The sequence below is a fragment of the Mastigoproctus giganteus genome, chromosome 2, assembly GCF_048544385.1.
Source record: "Mastigoproctus giganteus isolate SK-2022 chromosome 2, ASM4854438v1, whole genome shotgun sequence".
NCBI classification, from domain to species: Eukaryota; Metazoa; Arthropoda; class Arachnida; order Uropygi; family Thelyphonidae; genus Mastigoproctus; species Mastigoproctus giganteus.
The window spans coordinates 157,526,243-157,546,689 of NC_143576.1; the positions used below are offsets into that span (position 1 = coordinate 157,526,243).

General features: G+C 35.2%; 1 protein-coding gene across 2 annotated transcripts in view; it reads right to left on the minus strand.

Moving 5' to 3' along the window:
- The window catches only part of LOC150089688 (Ig-like and fibronectin type-III domain-containing protein 1), a 337,470-nt gene that overhangs the window by 122,095 nt on the left and 194,928 nt on the right, over window positions 1-20,447 (minus strand). The gene's annotated exons all lie outside the window — the stretch shown is intronic.

Genomic DNA, 20,447 nt, shown 5'->3' on the forward strand with positions numbered 1-20,447 from the left:
AATAATTTAATATGTAAGCCAACCATGCCATCAATCCCCTTAAAAAGTCATCAACTGCATACTGAAAGCATTTAGTTGATGACTTTTTAAAATATTCTTAAAATCTTCTTTTCATTCCTTAAAATTATCATCTGAATCCTATGGAAAAATATTTCATGGAATTCAGCTCAAAGTCTATATCAGTGTTGAATCTGTAATGCTCTTTGCCTCAAACATTGTTCCTATGTCTGGTCTGAGTTTACAGTGGTACATATAGTACCACTGTAAACACAGACCTTTTTGATTCCAATCCTTTTTTTGCCTATAATTCTTTATGCATTTTCTGAATTACCTCTTGCAGCCAGCATCCTTATTCAGAGTGACACCTAAGGAATGAATTAGCGGTGCACAATACCATGAGGCACCTCCATAGCCAGGTGGGAAGGAGCAGCAGTGCGTAGCACACGCTTCTTGATTAGACCGGGGGTTCGAGCCCGTCACCACCAAATACGGAGGATGCAGAAAGGTCAGGGAATGACCACTGCATATTCCCGGAGCAATATGGCTTTAGTTGCTAATGCTCCTAAAAACCAAATAACCAACCAACCGACAATACCATGATGGTCAAAAAAAATTCTAGCATCACTTTCCCTTTTGACTAGTCTTGCCAAAATTTTTCTGATAATTTCCATATTCAGGATTAACACTTCAATTTGTGAGCCATCCTGACTGAGGAAACACCAAGTCTCTTCCCCAGTCAGGATGGAGTCTAGGAACAACAGATCTTTATCACCAGCTGTTATGAATTTTACCATAAATTGTCATCTGCTCACTGTATTGATTGTCAGTAAATACCAAAGGATATGAACATACAGAGAAACCTGACACATATTTAATTCACCACTTAAAATTCTATAACAACTTCCATATCAAAACATTAAAGCTTCTGCAAGTTTATCAGTGGTCACATTGTGGTTCTGACATATGCACTGTCTAGCTGTTTCAATTTTTTCAGGCTGTTAAAGTTTTCCAGAAAGATCAGTGTCTCTTTTTCATCCCTCTTTGAATCTATAATGCCATTAAAACATGTTAGTTTAGTCATTTCTAATAGTTCTGCTACTGGAACATTTCCAATATTTCAGAAGTAGATTTGCCTATGCATTTGAAAAGTTTTACATTTGAACAATGTTCCAAATTTGACATTTTTCACACACAGAAGTCATTATAAATTAAATGCAATGAAATGTGCTGAACGATTAAAAAACTCCTATGTATGCATAAATTCTTGTTGAAACTTTCAAATGACAATAGCAAAAATTGCACTGCATTTATTGAATGCCAATGTGGACATCTGCACAGATATAAAATATAATTCACTACTTATATCCAAAAGGAACATCTTCATCCAATTTGTTATATATGTATCAATGGTATATTATGATTTATTTATGCAACTTACTATGATTTATGTACTAGCAGTATATAAATCATAGAAAAGTATTCATTCTGGATTCTTAGGACTTCAACAATTCACAAAATGATTATAGAACACCACTGTAAAAGTCATACAGCAGTAAATGCACAAAAGACTTCTGGGAGAGAAGTTGTTATTTGGTTTTCAGGAGCATTAGCAACTAAGGCCATATTGCTCCGGGGATATGCGGTGGTCATTCCCTGACCTTTCCGCATCCTCCATATTTGGTGGTCACGGGCTCGAACCCCGGTCTAATCAAGAAGCGTGTGCTACACACTGCTGCTCCTGCCCACCTGGCTACAGAGGTGCCCCAGGAGAGAAGTCTTTTGTGCATTTACTGTTCAGGGAATATGCTTAAAATGAAGGTGAAGCAAACATAAATGGCATTATTAGAGACAATGCAACTACTATAACTGTAGTCAAAACAAATCTTTGATTCCTTGTGAAAATAGATAGCATACAGAGGAAATAACTAATGACAGCATGCTCTTCAAAGAACTTCATCTGTTGTTGTGGAAATTGATAGCTTAAATAAATTCAAGACAGAACTAGACAAACATTTGGAATGAATGGATCAGTGAAATGGGAAAATTTTTTTTTTTTTTTTTGGCTGATGCTGTATAAGCTTGCTTTCTTGCATCATATGCCTCTACTAATGCTAACTCGTAATCTCAAACATGGTCATCTGTCAACATCATAAGAAGAGATTCAAAGAACTGATGAAATGCAACAAAAAAAGCCTAATCAAATTTGTTGAGATTATCTAGTGCTTGTCAAATATCTTGAGTGAATGGAGTACGTTACCCCTTCTTCCATTCACTCAAGTGTATTCCCAGGAACATAGTATGTAAATACTTAAGGGTAGGCGCCACTTATTTTCCTATAAAATCAAACATGTACATTAATTGGAACTGCTAGAATATCAAAGCCAATATGATTTCACCCAATGAATAATTGACAAGATTTCCCCAGGATCCAGAATGCTTAATTTTATGTCCTATGAACAGACAAAGCACATTTCATCGTAATGGATCTGTGACAGTCATAAATTGTTGAATATGGGCTAGAAAAAATCTTGATGTGCATATTGAAGAATTGCTCTACCCATTATTATTATTTCAAATGCATTGAGTACAAAGATTGTGCACAGAATACATAAAGGACACATCTTTGTTCTAATCAGGATCACTTGGATTTGACTTGCTAATAGCAGCTTCTGTTTCACCAAAAAAAGGTTACTTATGGGATACAGGATGAGACCTAGTTGCTGTGCATCCAGCTCTACTCATTAATGGTTACAGTATTTGTGTGGAGTTATGGCATGCTATTACTGATCCCTTTTTCTTGAAACCATTAACAATCAAGGACATTTTGCAATATGCTCAATTAATGGCACACAATTTCCTAAGCTACAATGAACCAAAGTCATCCCACAGATTGATGAATATTATATAATTTTACATTGAAACAATTTTTATGAAGGATGGTGCTACGCCCCATATTAACAATAATTTTAAATAGTTCCCATAATAAACCTTCATGGAAGAGGGAATTATCAGATGCCATTTTTCACATACTTGGCCTGCAAAATCACTTAACCTAATTCTGGCAGATTTTTGGTTGTGAAGATACAGTCGATTCCGGTTATTTGGGACATATCGGGACTAGTGCATTTTGGCCCAATTAAGTGGCTGCTCCAATTATCCGAAGTTTCACATAAATAGTTAAAAATACAATGGACCCCGCTTTACAATTGGTTCACTGTACAATCAAATAACGTTACAATGGACTCATCATAGTAAAGTACCGTTCACTATATGATGTGTAGTAAGCGCTGGTCATTGTGATCATGTTTGTGAATTGAATTTTAATTCTAATTAGCGAAAATAGGAGGAATATTATCCACAGACTATAAAAATAAAGATAATTAAGCAGAAATTTACCCTTTATTACCTTACCAATTAAAAAATTAAATGATACGTGAAAATCGGAAGAATATATGCAATAATCAGAATAATTAATACATACTGTAATATGTTTTTTTTTTTTTGTTAGTTGTTGGCGCATCGGCTTCTGCGGCCATAATGCACCTCCCAAAGTTTTTGCATTTTACTCTGATCCAAGCCCGAGGCGGGATTCGAACCCATGACCTTTGGGTTGCCAGGCAGGCACTTTACCTACCTGGCTAGCTTGGTCAGCCTCTGTAATAAGTACATACTAACTAATCGCATTTCTGTTCACTGACATTTGTGGGTGGGGGTTAAAATTTAAAACAGTAAAAAGATAAGCAATCAATAACAAAGAACACGGCACACACAAATTGCAAGTAACACGATACGTGCAAGTGAGAATGGAGTAACAAGTTATGAAGCTTTAAAAATAGGAATGAAGAGAAGATTCTGAAAATTAATTTTTTTTATATGATTGAAGATTCCATGGAAATGTAAACACATTTCACCATAATAACCCACAGAATTCCAGCTGTCAGTATTATCACAAATTCAATAAGATCGAGTTTACTATCCGTTTATTGTCGCCATAGCCGAGTGGTTAGGCACCCGGGTGCATTGAGTGCCTTGAGTGACCTGGGTTCAAGTCTGTGACTGCTGAATACAGTGCTGTTTCTTGTATTGTTTTTATTGTTTTATGGTTGTGACCTGCAGAAATCTGACCAAACCACGTGGTATGGTCGGAGACAATCGTAGGGTAATCTCCAGTGTTACAGTCTCCTGCCCCGATTAAATGACATGTTGTCCCAATTAAGTGAAGTAAACCCCATCTATTTTCTTGATTGGGTTCTGTTTTTTAAGATTTGGCCCAATTAACCGGAACCCACTGTATCTGAAACACTGTTTTTTTTTTTTTTTTTTTACAGGATTTCCCCTCAACTCCTTTAAATTTGAAGGATGCAATCCACCAGGAGATAGTGAACATTCCATCAGAAATTTTGAAGATGGCTGTGGAGAACACAATGCCCAGTCTTAATTGCTTATTAGATAATCATAGTGGACATGTAGAGATTTGATCGTCAATAAAGATTGGTGAAAATTTTACCTTTTACTAATTTTTCAAAATTAATCATGTTCCTCCTGGTGGTGAAATTTCAAACTATTTTTTATTGTTTTAAAAAAAAATCTCACATATACTTCCTGAGGGTAATTATGCAATCAGATATGAAGTTCTCTGAGCAGTACAGACAAGCTGCCAGGAGAGTTCATGGGGTTTTGTCAATGATATGCAGGAACTTTGCTAGCAGAGATAATGAGGTGATTATAAATAAATAAATTTTAAATAAATTTTCTGTTTATACTCAGGGATGACCAAACGGTCAGAGAAGTTCACAAGATAGACAGAGACATAATTAGAACGCATCTTGAGTAAGATGTGCCCTAATTCCTGCAAGCCTCATTTTAAAAAAAGGATGTAGATCTGCTGGAATGGGTGCAAAGAAGGGTAACATGATTGATGAAGGGAACAAAAGGGTGACCTTACCAAGAAAGGCTTCAGTTCTGCAAATTGTGGCATCTGGAGACTAGGCACCTGCAAGGAGATCTGATTGAGATGTTCAAGGCCTCAAACGGATTGAGTAAGTTCAATGCTGATGGCATTCTTCCTCTTGCTGAGACTACACACACACACATGAGGAGGCATAAATTCAAATTGAAGAAGGATGGCTATAGGACAGATGTGCAAAAGTTTGCTTTCAGCCAGCAGGTGGTTGATTGTTGGAAAAAAATCACCATCTGTTGTTGTGGAAATGGGTAGTTTGAATAAATTCGAGGAGAAACTACACAAATTCTTGGAATGGATGGAAAGGAGAGGTGGGTAGTTTTTTTTTTTTTTTTTTTTGGCTAATGATGCTCTATAAGTTTTTGTTTCTTGCATCATTTGCCACTACTAATACTAATACTGATTACAATGTATCTCTCTATAATTTTTGAATTATTGATTTAAAGTAGGAAAGGACTTTTTAACCACCCTATATATGCACATGCTAGAAACTTTGACCCCCCCTGAAGATTTGAAGCCAAAGTATTCTTAATCTACCCATACTGGAGTAATTCCTGATTGGATTCCTTTCAAAAAGTTCATTTCTTAATAGGAGTTTTCACAAGCAGTTATCTGATATGACAGTTTCTAATTTAATTTTTATGGAATTATTGCCGACTGGGCTAGCCAGGTGGGAAAAGTGCCTGCCTGCCTGGTAACCCAAAGGTCGTGGGTTCGAATCCCACCTCGGGCTTGGATATTACGATGGTGCCATACTGTCTGGTTGAACCTCATGGCCACAATACACGAAGGAAGCAGGAAAAAACTGGTTCCTTCGAGTATTGCTCACATCATACGATAAAAAAAAAAAAAAAGGAATTATTTAAAAACTGAAGCATACTAAACACTACATTACAAAATATGGGTGATTTAAAGAGCATTCCTCAATGGATTCATAAGGTTTCAGTCAACGCATTTAAAGCTGTAAGAAATTAATGCATTAGTTTGGTATCAGTGATCATTAAACTGAAATAGTTATTCCCTACAAGGAATAATTTTTTTACCTGTAAATTTTTATCAGCTGATTAATGAGCATAGAAAGAAACAAAAAAATCTTTATGTATATGACATTTATATAAGAAAGCATTTATTAATGTGATAAGATTAATGTTTACTTATAATGCAAATGAGTTAGTTAGTTAGTTATTTGGTTTTTAGGAGCATTAGCAACTAAGGCCATATTGCTCCGGGATATGCGGTGGTCATTCTCTGACCTTTCCACATCCTCCGTATTTGGTGGTGATGGGCTCGAACCCCGGTCTAATCAAGAAGCCTGTGCTATGTACTGCTGCTCCTTCCCACCTGGCTACGGAGGTGCCTTAATGCAAATGATACTGAAATAGGATAAATGAACAGCATATACACTGAGCATAACTTTGATCACATTAACACAAACTCTGAAATTTCTTGTTTACATTCCTTGTTACTTAACCTTTGGCAGCTATGTTAAATACATAGCTGCCAACTTTTGTCTTTCAAAAAGTGGGAGATCAAACATTTATAAGCAGGAGAAAAATAGGTTTTTTCACCTGCTTTTTGATCAAAAAACAGATGAAAAACAGGGTTTTTTTTTTTTTCCCAAAAAGCAGGAACACTTCTCAAAAAACAGGAGATTTTTGGGAAAAAGAAAGAAGTTTTGTCAATGTCCAAGCTGCACTAAAAATTATATTTCACTGGAAAAATGCACATTTTATAAAAACAGGCACAGGATTATTTACCAGAATGCATTATGCTTTTAAACATTAAGTTATCTAAGATATTTCTATTTGTGGATTTTTATTTGGATATTCTATTAGGCATCAACTGATTTTGATTGCTTCAAGAAAAATACTGTTGCAAACTTTGCTCTCTACAGAAACACTGAGTCCAAGTTTTGCTCATAACAATCATTACTGTCTAGACTTGTCTGTCAAGAGCATCAACAAAGCTTCACTAGAAAGAGAAGATGTGAACTCAGTTTTTGCTTTTCTAACTTGGCTGAATATTTTCTCACACTTGGCAATGCTATGAGTATCTGTTAAATGACAACATGACTCAGAATAATTTGTTATATTATTCCGACATAAATTCTGCCAGAAACTGGCAGAACTGATGCTACAAAACATCTACTGCTTCATCTACTTCTTTATCTTTAACAACATCAAGATGTACTGGAAACTTCTCCACAAAAAATTACAAATTTGAAAATGAAAAACTGAAATTGATGCTGCTACTTCAGCATTTATAAGAACATAATTTTTTAATGGGAACTTATGCACCATGTAATCACATGCAGCCATAAAGTACTTCCTCACTTAGCAAAAGAATTCCCCATGACCTTAGCAATAGAAATGCCTATGACTAAGTCAAAATCATCTATCTGATTTAGTCTGCTATGTCAATCAGTTTCCAGAATGGAAGTGGAAGAAAGAGTTGGAAACTGTTAGTAAAATAATTTGCACATAACATTCTTTAGAAGTAATGACCTCAGTACATGGATGTGAGGTACACTGAATTTAAGGGTTGCATTCAGACTTTCAAAATTTGGCATAACAGTTAAAAGTAAGGAACAAGCAAATTGCTTTATTCAAGCAGAAGAGAGAAACATTAACAAACTTTCTACATGAGTGAGGATAACATCACTAGAATTATCAGCTTGCTTGCCTGTTTAGGATTGCTTACCAGATGTTTGCAATTAATTTCTTTTTCTTGAGTTCATCAATTTGTCCTCTTTCAAAACTTTTGGACCATGAACTGGATTTGAACATGAGTCAGTGCTACACACCAGTGGTAGCCTGTTGTACTTTTCAATTTGTTCTATTTTTCAATACAACAAATTGAAAAGTCCAAAAAGTGCATATATTGTTTTTCTCACCACTTCTAACCTCTTATTTAAACAGACTTGTCAACAATGTTCTATCAGTCTAGTTACACATTTAACCAAAGACAACTAATGTGTTCAAACATGCTTCAAACTCTTTGTTTTTACTTTGGTGGCATGCACCAGTTGAAATTGTTTAAACCTCTTTTCTTTTAGCACTTCTTTCTGGATACTAGTCCCTTTTTGGTACACAAATTAATAAGATGACAAAGACAGCCTATTTTAATACCCTTACTACTACTACAGTTTTTCTTTTTTCAAGTTGTTCAGAAGATTATGTACAATAATACTGGAAGATGACTTGCAATACCCTGCAGAGCCATCTTCCAATGCTGACCTCGAGAGAAAGCAGCTTTCAATTTTACAATTTTTTTTTTATTACAAAATGTAGCCACAATGAGATATAGCTTGGAATCACTTTTATTAGTGCTATTGGTAGCAATCAAAAATGGCCCATTTTTCAGAGCCATCATTACCTCTTCTTTCCCTACCAATACAATTTTACTAACAATCCTCTGTTTATGTTCATCCACAACAGTATAATTTTGCTATTTCACTATCAGGGAAATGCTATTTCACTATCTTTTGCCATTTCACTATCACTTATTTCTGAAGAATTATGCATATAAACATTCAGTGAATACGGCATCATCATCATCATCATCACCAAGAAATCCACCATCATAAAAGCATAACACGTTGTTATGCTTATTTGATGTTTGCAATTCATGGTGAAGCATGAAATATCACATCCACATATGGTACACAAGGCAGATGTGTTACCTTTTTAAGATTTCACAATACACAAAAAATCTGGCATATACATCTGAAATTTACATTGTATTTTTTTGACATCTTACTGAAAGACAATGTTAATTAGCTTTATACCACGCAAGTCCAATGAAATATCACACATTACAGAACAATGCTATTATCACATGTTTCTATTTTTAAATACAGACTACCAGAGCACGCCTGACACCCAACTTATGAATAAAAATAAGCAGAAATCTGCAAATTTTAAAAAAATAATAAATAATTTTAGCACAGTTGTATTTTATTATTTTTTTTGTGAAAAAGAAAAAGTGGAGATAAACTGAGTTTTTATAGAAAAATAGAGAAACTCTTTGTCACCACCAACTATATTATGAGAGAGAGAGAGAAGAATCAAATCACTTAAAAAAGATGAATTCTCTGTCATAAATCTGGAGAATTAATTGCTATGAATATAATTTTTTCACCCCTAGGGTGTCACATCTGGTGAGTATGGGCTTGACACACCCAGAGTCCTGAGCTCTGGGTATGCCAAACCAATGATTCCCTTCTACTTCTGACTCTCTCCCTCTCTCGGTAACTCAAATATTTTTTTTGGCTGGTGCAGCATAAGCCTCGGGGTTCCTTGCACCATATGGCCAATAATAATAATAATAATGACCAACAGTAACACCAGACATTACAACCACCCTGTGTACTTGGTAGCAATACCCGTCACAGAATGGAATCCCCCAATCAGGGAGAAATAATATAAGAGCAACAATAATAATAATAATAAAACAATGGAATTTAGAATTATCAGAAGGAATGGAAAAATAAAGTGGATTTAACTGACTAATGCTGTATATGCTTGTTCCCTGCTTGTATCATTTTGGTACTACTAATGACAATACTAATTTGATATTGTAGTTAAATGCAATTGGATAGTAGTATCTTACACCATAATATGATGGCATCTTACTGAATGTTTAACTTTTATTGTTAATAAAAGTGAAAATGTTCATCATGTAAATAACTTTTAAATATTAAGGCTTTCTTTATGAAACAAGCTGAAGCCAAAGGAAAAACAAAGAAAAGTGACATCATGACATCGTACAGTGCTCTGATTCTAGTCCTGAATGAAGGCACAAAAGATGCAACATTCCTTTCAAATTTATTTAATGCAAGTTAAAACTGAATATCAAATACAGTATACCATTACAACACAATTATGTAGCTGCGTGACATTTCATTAACAAAAAAGTCATGCTAACAATTTTCAGAAATACTAATGGAGTTTTCACCTAGTAATGCAGAAGGAAGAATTAAGGAAATAAATTTAATCATGAGACCAACAAGGTCAATATGGAAGAACTGAATGCTAAACAAACTACATATAAAATGCAAGAAATAGAAAAGATAAAATGAGAAATAATTAAAATATGGTTATTTCTCAATTTCTGACACTAGAAACTTAAACATTCAATTTGCTATTTTCCCTTCTGCTGGAAATTGATACATATCCCATTATTACTTGTTTTCACTTCCTGTTTAGATTTTACTGCCCATACATGAAAAATATTCACCAATAAGCTATACTTATATTATAAAAACAGTTTTTTGTAATGAGCAAAACAAATTCATTGCCCTCATGTTCTTATCTGACAGATCAGATGAAAGCATGGGACCCTACCTCTGAACTGTCAATGATATATTTCTGATAATTAAAAGGTCCATGGGCAACCAAGCCCAGTCCCCCCCCCCCTCAGTTCAGCAGTCCCTTCTTTTTACCTCCTTTAGCAAAGTTTTAATCAGAGCATCTTGCATATTTTTATCATCTTCAATTCCAAACTTACAGCATAAGAAAACTGTTTCTTTTTCATGGTCACACTTTGTACTAAAACTTGCCTACATACAGCACTACAATGAATTAGTGTATAATGTTCTGAAATATGTCCACCTAAACTATTTGGTGCCAAATTTGGTTTGTGTGTTTCTCTCTCTCTCACCTGGACTGGCTAAACATAATATTGAAAACTGTTAAGCACACCAGAAAGGTAGAAAACTTTAAAATTTTGTCCTTTCTGTGAAATTACAAAAATTTGTCCTTTCACTAGAAACATTATTGAAAAACCAGAGCTTACCAACACCTATTCAATATTGAGTTAAAAAGGGTGCACTCTAAAATAGACATATGTGCTGCTTGCCTTGCTTGAGAAATGTACACCAAAAACCCATTTTTTTTAATGAAAAACTCAAAAATGAAAGGTATTAGAATAGTCTTTAGCACCATGCATGAGTTGAAGGCTGGGAACAGAATATAATATTTGTTGACACTGTAAATTGTAATTTTCAGGAAATACATGTGAAGGAAAGTTGATCCAGAGAACAGAAGTAGTAGGGATAAATGAGGAAGAGAAAAAGTTAGTTTTGTGAGTTTGGAGTTGGACAGTGAATGGATGCTAACTGCTTGTGGAACAAATTCAAAATGGTTTGGAAGAGAGTGGTGGGGGAAGAATACAGATTCCAATTTGAAAGAACAGTCCCCATGGAGGTATCTATTGAGAAAAGGCATGCAACAGAAATTCAATGTCTATGAAACAGCAAGTGGAGAGACTCTGTAAGAGATGGGTCATTTGTAATTTTAGAACTGGTTGGAACCTCTGACTATAAAATGCAGAGCAATTTTGAATCCCATGTTTTCTGAAAAACAGTGCAACTTATGATCCAAAAAATACAATCTATTTAGATATACAGTACAATTAATTATTCAAATTAACAATATTTAAAATCAATATAAACAGATTTATAAATTTAAAAAGATATAATTCAAAATAATTTCCAACTAATTAACTCTTGTTAATGATACAATTAAAAAATACAGATGCTTGGCTAGGGCTTATATAGATCTTTTTATAGCTATTTTCCCAGATAAATATTAATTGTAGGCATTTAGGATTATTAAAGAATGTCTCTTAATAATAAGAATATTAAATGGACAATAACACATTAGCAATATGTTAAGGAAAGTGGAAAAAATAATAAAGGAGACAGTAGAGGAGGATCCCCAGAGAGAGAGAGAGAGAGAGTTAACATGCAAATAGTAAAGTTACCAAATCCACCATTAGGGGTTCGAATAAGAAGGCATCACAGGAGCTAATCTAGGTGAATTCCATATGAAGAAGACAAACTGCTTTAAGGATCTTTAACCTACATTATGAGGGAGGGGTAAAAGCAGATGTATAAACACAATTTACAAAAATACTAAGTAAAACAATACTGATCTTTTAAAGGCCATAACGATTATTTTTCTTAATTCCCATGTTGGGACCATTATACTATATTATGATCATTTCAGTATGAGTACATAATTGTATCAAAGATGATTTCAGAAAAAAATAAGAGATGACGAATTTTATCGAATACTGAGAAGCTATAAGTTTTTTGAAACGTCAGAAAGTTTTTAGTCAAGCTTCTATTTATAAAATAACAATGACCAAAAATAAATACCAGTGACCCATCACATGGAAATTTTTTTGAATGTATCATCTCCTTTTTTTCTAAACATACTGTTTTCCAGTTGTTACCAATATGGTGATAATTTTTTTTCTAGCTTATTTTTTATTAACTTATTAATTTTTATTAGTTTATTTTTATTAACTTTTTTCCCTAGTTATAAAAATATTATTACTAAATATATTATTTGAATTTCTCTTATTTATTTCTTAAGTTGAAATCTTTTACAAATATAAGTTTAACACAATATATTTACCTGAATTATTAAATTCATCTAGAAAGAAGATGCATCATTTCAGTGAGTTTTTGATTAGGCTTCCCTTCCTCAAAGTATAGTTATATCTCTAAGTTAATAATTAACTAATATTCAGATAATAATGAAACCAAAATTTCACCAAATTAGTTTTAAATATGTAAAATGCAGAGTGCATAAAGATCAAAAGAGAAGAATACAGAACTGTGATCCATCCTATGAGTCAGTGTGCATTTCTGCTTACAAATATTGGAGAAAGGAACCAAAATGGATTAGCTGTAGAAGGAAACTTATCCAGTAATCATCTTTCTTCCAAGAGAAATATTAAGTAATCACTTTGCTTCCTTTTTACAGAAAACTGTAAAGGAAGCTACTAATGATATATGGAACCATACATCTGTGTACTAAAAATTGACTAAAAATATGTTTTATATTAGTCTATGTATTTAATTAATTTATTTAAGAATTGAAACATTTTTAAACAATTAACCTCAGACAAAATATTTTAATCAACAAATACTAATAAACGCATTCTTAGGCTTCCCTATTCGGGAACCTAACTTTACAGGGTAGAAGATTATTGGGAATGCAGGGGGAAAGTATGATTTCTTTTGCTGATCTAACATAGCCGAGTGCAAGAGTGCACAGTACATTTGTTTGATTGGACTGTGGTTGAAGCCCATATGTTTGCTAAATATGGTTAATGATTGTATTCACTGTCAAAATGATTAATTGTAAACTTCTCTGTTCTAGTGGTCATGTTGAGTATAAACAGAACATTTTTCTTTACTGCGATACAAATAGCTTAGGTCCCAAACATTGGGCTAGCAATAACTGGTTATGTGGGTTGGGCTAGTGATAACTGGTTAGAGGGAAGTTTTATTTTAAATGTGGTGGTAAGGATATTAAAGGCAAATAGGACTACGATTAAAGATTACAGAAATAAAGGTTCAAGGGCTATTAAGAGGGGTAATAACTATTAAAATGAGAGTTAAACCATCAAGTGATTAAATAAATTACTTTGGAAGAAATAATAAAATTGAAATTAGAAATAAATAAAAGTACCAATAAAAATTAAAATAACTAGTAAACTAACAAAATCTGAATAGATTAAATAATTAATAAATATTAAATACTAATGTTCTATCATGGATTTTGTATTTAAGGTTATGATTCATATTAAAAGATAAAGGCACTACTGTTAGAAGGTATGTGATCCATGAGTTACAGGGTCGAATACTGAAAGAGTCTACTCCAGAAGGTTTCTTGTCCAGTTGTAGATTGTTTCTTTTTAATAAGAGAGAGGCCGTAAGAGTAGCCTGTAAGATCTACCAGAGTAGCCTGTAAGAGGCTACTCTGTTAGGTTTCTTGTCCAGTTGGAACTGTTTATTTATTCTTCCTGCTGCACATACGGTATTTTTCGAAAAACAGATCTTGGTTGGTTGGAATTTGTTAAATAGTGCTGGAGAACAGGAGTTGCTCAAGATGCCTTGTTTTTTACCTAAATTGTTGGGGTCTTGATGTCTATCAATTTGAAACATACACCAATGAGCCAAAACATTATGACCACCTACCAAATATGATGTTGGTCCTCCACGTACAGCCAAAACAGCTCGTACCCAGCGAGACATAGATGCTACAAGATTTCTAAATGTGTCTTGTGGTATCTGGTACTAACACGTAGCCAGCAGATCCTTTAACTCTGTAAGGTCCATGATTGAGATGCTGCAGATCGAAGTTGCTGTTTCAACACAAACCATAGATGCTCGATGGGATTGATATCTGGAGAATTTGGAGGCCAGGGCAATATCTGGAAGTCTTATTTGCTTATTTATTGTTGAAATAAGCAATACCATATTGCTTATTTATTGTTGAAGTTCTGAAAGCATTTAACGAAGAATGCTTCTTTGAAGGCTCTCCTTCTATAGAAATCATCTGTGGATAGCAGCCCTGCTTCTCTGAAATTCTAGGTTCCCCACAATCCATTGCTGTACATGCACTGACCCACAAAGCAGGTTGGTCAGATGTTCTGGACCTGGATGTTGTTTGGGTGGGGGGGACGAATTGGAGTCTGGGTCCATGCCAGGAAAAATGAGGCTACCTGCCCCAGAAATCATGATGGCTCTCAATGTCCCTGATTATAGCAAAAAAGAAATATCACCTTGAGTTAATACCAGATTATACAAGATAACACAAAAAAAAAAAAAAAAGTTGGTGTTGTTTTAACTCTTCATTCTGTGTGGAGCATACAGCCCTCGATGATGTCTCAGTAGCACTAAGGTTTCTGCAACAAATTTTTATGTGATGCCATGTTAGTCTAAGAGTCAACCTAGGCAACAATTTTCTCCTCAGAATCTTATTAACTTAATTCCACATGAAAAAAGCCTTTATGTAAATTCCTCCAACATGGGAAAAGAATTGCACACAAATTTTTCCGGCCAATTGGTAAATGATATAGACATTGTCTATATAATATCATGATAATTTTAAAAAGTTATTAGAATAAATATCAATAATTCTTCAACCACTGGAGTCTGCATAGATGTGATTATATTTTTTCAAAGGAACTGCAATTCCTTTGAGAAAATGAAAAAAACTGTTTGAAATTTTGACCTGATAATGTAGTCTCACTGATAGGGAACCAGACTTCAGAAAAATTTTTAAAATTTGTTTTGAATGGCTTAAAAAAAGATGTAACAAGCACATTAGTCTTTGGGAATAGTATTTTGAATAAATCCACAGTTTCAATTACTCACTTCATTTCATTATAGAGCAGACTTAAAATATAACAACACTCATTTTGTGTCAGATATCAATGGTATCACTTAGTCAATCTGATTTTTAAGTGTCAGAAAACTAAGCAAAGGTGTATAATATGCGAGGTTATTCATATGGGGTAAAATCAAATTAGTATTAGCCATATGCTACAACACAGCCTCAGGCTTTGCTTCACCAGCCAAAAATAAATAAATATAAATAATGATAATAAATAAAATAAAACAAAATAAACTACTTACATGTTTCCCTCCTTGCACAGGTACTTATAAAGCTGAATTTAAAATTTCCTCAAGATGACAGCCACAACTACCCAGGGAGGTAACTTATTCCAGTAATTAACAGCTCACAACTAAATAAAAACTTCCTACAATCCAGTCTAAACCTCTTCCACTGAAATTCGAATTTATGGCCCATAGTTCTGGAATCATTTATAATAGTGAAAATTTCGCCTTCATTTTACATTCCAACTCTCAGAATCCTAGAGACCTCAACCTGGTCCTCTACTCTGAGGTGCCTAGTTATCAAGCTCTATAATCCACATATTAAAAATATTTTGTCATGAAGCTCAATGTCTTTTTCAGTTGCAGTCTCCATACGTGGACACAGTATTCTGAGTGTAGTCTTACAATTGGTTTATTATACAGTGGTATTATGACCTTTCAAGAAAATGTCCAATAAATAATCACGAGGACATCACAGGTCCTCCTTGAGCTTATCTACACAGCACAGAGAACTTTGTGTCTATCTGCATTGTAACCCCAAATGCTTTTCTTCCTCTACTATTTTAAATAATCTTAAATTATTGCTGAAAACCTCATACCTTTGAGTAGGACTGTTAATCTCTCAACACTCAATCGCGAATGATTATAATATTTTATACTATTTTAAATGCACCTCACCAAGTGTATAAGTTTTATTTTAGCACTGCTGTTCCCCAAGTGTAAGGCTTTGTATTTTGTTGAATTAAACACAGTTGCCACTTTTTTGCTCATTCTTGGGCATATTCAAATCATCCTGAAGGAGCACTGCCTGGTACTGATCATAAACCACTCTCCCAATCTTGACATCATCTACATATATTGACATCATGCCCTCCACCATTCCTTCATTGATGTCATTTAAGAAATTCAGAAACAGTGGTCTCACTATTGATCCTTTGGTAGTCCTACTTATGATATTAGCCTAACTGAACAGTAAACATTAATCATAACTGTCTGCTTCATACTCTTAGAGAAATATTAGAGGGGATCTACAGTACTACCTGGGCCTGGAATTCTTTAAATTGGTTGGAACCTCAACATCAATAACAACTTCTCGAAGGATCTAAATTGAGGGACCCATCAAGCTCTCAGCTGCCCACATCAACGGCAGAGCTTGCACTTGAACATCATGCAACACAGTGGCAACCCCCAAGGCAGAATGCACTGGTCCCACAGGAACTAGTAGTTGTCGGTGACTCTATTGTCAGGGAAACGGGAACATATTGTATAAAAAGGATAGGTGGAAAAGGACCAGAGTATGTCGGAGAGGGGCAAAGGCTGATGACACTGTAGAGCAGATATCATCTTTTAAGGGCACAAAAGGTGATATTGTTGTAAATGTTGCCATTAATGATATTAATAGTAGGAGACCGGCGGAATTACTTAACAAGTACAGGTCACTATTGAAAAAAAAGCCGTGAATTAGGGTTGAATTTGAAAGAGTCTGCAATTCTGCCTAGATATGATAGGAGGGAGTATATGATGTGAGCATTGCCGATCAATTCAGCCCTGGAGAGACTATGCAAAGCTCAAGGGGTAGAATTTTTCTCAGACTGATCTGTGCTTGTTAACAGGAGTGACTGTTTCTACAGGATGGGATACACTTAAATACAAAGGGTACAAGAATATTTGCTGATGCTATCGAGACAGTGTTAGGTGGGTCGGAAAACAGCTAGCTTTGGGGGGGATACACGGACTAATAGATTAACAGTAGCCGCTGGCAGAGGTGAAAGTGATTCTTGCCCTGCTTCTATTGGAATGAGCAGCAGATTGGAAAACAAGATGCAGGGGATTTCAGAGACCGCTGGAAGTCATTGCAGTACAAGGAAACACATGGGTTGTGTTAGTGTAGCTAAGAATAGAAACAGAATAGGTGCACGTATCTTTGCGTGTACACCAATGCTAGGAGTTTCGTAAATAAATTTCATGAATTTGAGGTGTTGGTCAAAACATGAAAGGCAAATATTATTGGAATATTAGAGACATGGTGTCACACAGATATAAGGAATGCAGAACTGGAATTTAGGGAATACAATGTATACAGGAAAGATAGACAGGATAGGAAGGGAGGAGGGGTATTGCTATTAGTTAAGAAACATATAAAATCCAAGGAAGTGCAGCCAGTTGACATCGCTGCACAGTGCAGTGTCAAGTCAATTTGGTGTGACATAAGCACAGGGAAATCAAAATTGAGAGTAGGAGTGTGTTATAGGCCTAACAACACTGATGAGTATAATAAAAAACTGTACAGGGAAACAGAATTGGCCACTAAATCAAAGAGTCTTATAAAGGGGGATTTTAATTTTCCAGATATTGACTGGAATTTGTGGTTTGGTCACTCACACACTAGCAAGGCTTTTGTGGATTTACTGGATGATTGTTTTCTACATCAGCATGTTCGGGAGGCAAATAGAGGGAGTAATACTCTTGATGTGATTATCAGTAGTGATTCTTCATGCATTAAGAATCTGCAGATAAACAAACCACTAGGTGGCAGTGATCACAGTGTGCTGAAGTAGGATTTACTCAAAGAGGTAACTACCATCAAGGGTAAAGAGAAGGATGTTTGCTTTCGTAAAGTCAATTATGGAGGTCTGAGACAGTATTTAAATTCTATACGGTGGGACCAACTGATGATGTTACCAACAGCAAATTCAAAATGGAAAGCATTCAAAGAATTAATCTTGGAAGCTACTAGGCTTTTCATACCAACAAAGAAATATTATTCAAGATTTAGGCCTAAATGGATGTCAGATGAAATAAATAGACATGTGACAGAGAAGAAAAATGCATGGGATGCATTTAAATTAACATGTGACACAGAAGCCTTTAAGAATTTAAATTCTTAAATTTAAGAAGAATTTAAATTAACATGTGACACTTATGATAAATATAAGCTGTAAGCTGGTCTGTAACCAAGTTACAAAGGAGATTAGGCAGGCGAAGGCAGATTACGAGAAATCTTTGGCAAAGGATGCAAAGAAAAACAGCAAAGAGTTCTTTACTTATGTAAACTCTAGAAGGAATGGGATGAATCAGATTGGTCCACTTGATATCGATGGTTCTACTGTTGACGATCCTGCTCAGGTAGCTAACAAACTAAATGAATATTTTGCATTGACATTCACGCATGAGGAGTTATTCAGAGAGGGGAATGCCAGAGGTGTATTCAACTCTGGCAGTAAGCTAGATAATCTTGTAATAACTGAGAGTAAAGTGGAGGAGAAATTGTTGAAGATAAACACAAGGAAGGCACCTGAGGTGGATGGAATCTATCCAGTTATATTAAAGGGCACGGCAAAGGAAGTAAGCAAACCCTTAGCTATAATTATGAGAGCTTCCCTGAAATCAGCAGGAGGTACGCATGGACTGGAGATGTGCAAATGTGACCCCACTCCCCAAAGGAGGATCAAAGGGAGACACAAGTAATTACAGACCTGTTAGTTTAACTTCTGTTCCAGGGAAATTAATGGAGGCACTGGTTAAAGAAGCATTGCAGGATCATCTAGACAAGACTTCAGTTATAGCTCGTACAAAGCATGGGTTTGTTAAGGGAAAGTCTTGTCTAACTAATTTGATTGGATACTATGATGTAGTCACAAAGAAACTAGATGCAAAGAATAACTTTGATATATTTGGATCTTAGAAAAGCCTTTGATATTGTTGCATATTGAAGACTGCTGCACAAATTGGAGAAGTGTGGCATTGGAGGCAAATTGCTCCTATGGATAAAGGGATGGTTGAGTGGGAGAAGACAGAGAGTGGTAATCAATGGACACTGCTCTTCATGGACTAATTTTATTAGTGGGGGTCCCTCAGGGTTCATAGTTGGGTCCATTGTTGTTTTCTGTATTTATTAATGATATTGATAATGGTATATCAGGCTTAATGTCCAAGTTTCCAGACGATACGAAGGTTGGCAGGGTTGTTAATGACACTAATGACAGTATACTGCTGCAACAGGATCTAGAAAGTTGAGCAGATTGGATGGAGGTGGCAAATGAAGTTTAACATTAACAAATGTTAAGTACTACATATGGGAAGCAGTAACCCCAGAGTAAGGTATCAACTCTGTGGTACCACGCTGACAGTGGTAAAGAATGAAAAGGACCTGAGGGTAATTGTGCAAGCAGATAAGAAGTTTTCTGAGCCGTGCAGATGGTCTGCAAGAGTAGCTCATGGTGTCTTGTCAACAATATACAGGAATTTTTCTAGCAGGGATAAGGAGGTGATTATCCCCTTGTATAAGGCAATGGTCAGACCACACCTTGAGTACTGTATATAGGTCTGGAGGCCTCATTTTAAGAAGGATATAGAGCTGTTGGAATGAGTACAGAGAAGGGCAACAAGATTAGTGAATGGAATGAAGGGTTGCTCTTACAAAGAAAGGCTTAAGTTTTGCAAATTACAGTGTCAGGAGACTAGGCACCTGCGAGGTGATCTGATCGAGGTGTATAAAGCCTTGAATGGTTTGAGCATGCTCAATGTGGATGGGATTCTTCCTCTTGCTCAGAATAATCACCTGAGAGGTCATAAATTCAAACTGAGGAAAGACGGTTGTAGGAGAGATGTGCGGAATTTTGCCTTTAGCTAGCGGGTAGTTGATTGGTGGAACAAACTTCCATCTGTCATTGTAGATGTTGATAGCTTAAATAGATTCAAGGCAGAACTTGAGAGGATGGGTGAAATAGGGGTTGTATTTTTGTTTTTTTTTGGCTGATGCTATATAAGCTTGCTTTCTTGCATCATGCGCCTTTGCTAATGCTAATATTTCTCAGTTGGTATGAAAAGCCTAGTATCTTCCAAGATTAATTCTTTGAATGCTTCTAATTTTGAATTTGGCATTGGTAATATCATCAGTTGGTCCCACTGCATAGAATTTAAATACTGTCTCAGACCACCGTAGTTACCTTTACGAAAGCAAAAACCCTTCCTTTTACCCCAGATGGCAATTTTCTCTTTGAATAAATTCCACTTCAGCACAATGTGATCACTGCCTCCTAGTGGTTCCTTTATCTGCAGATT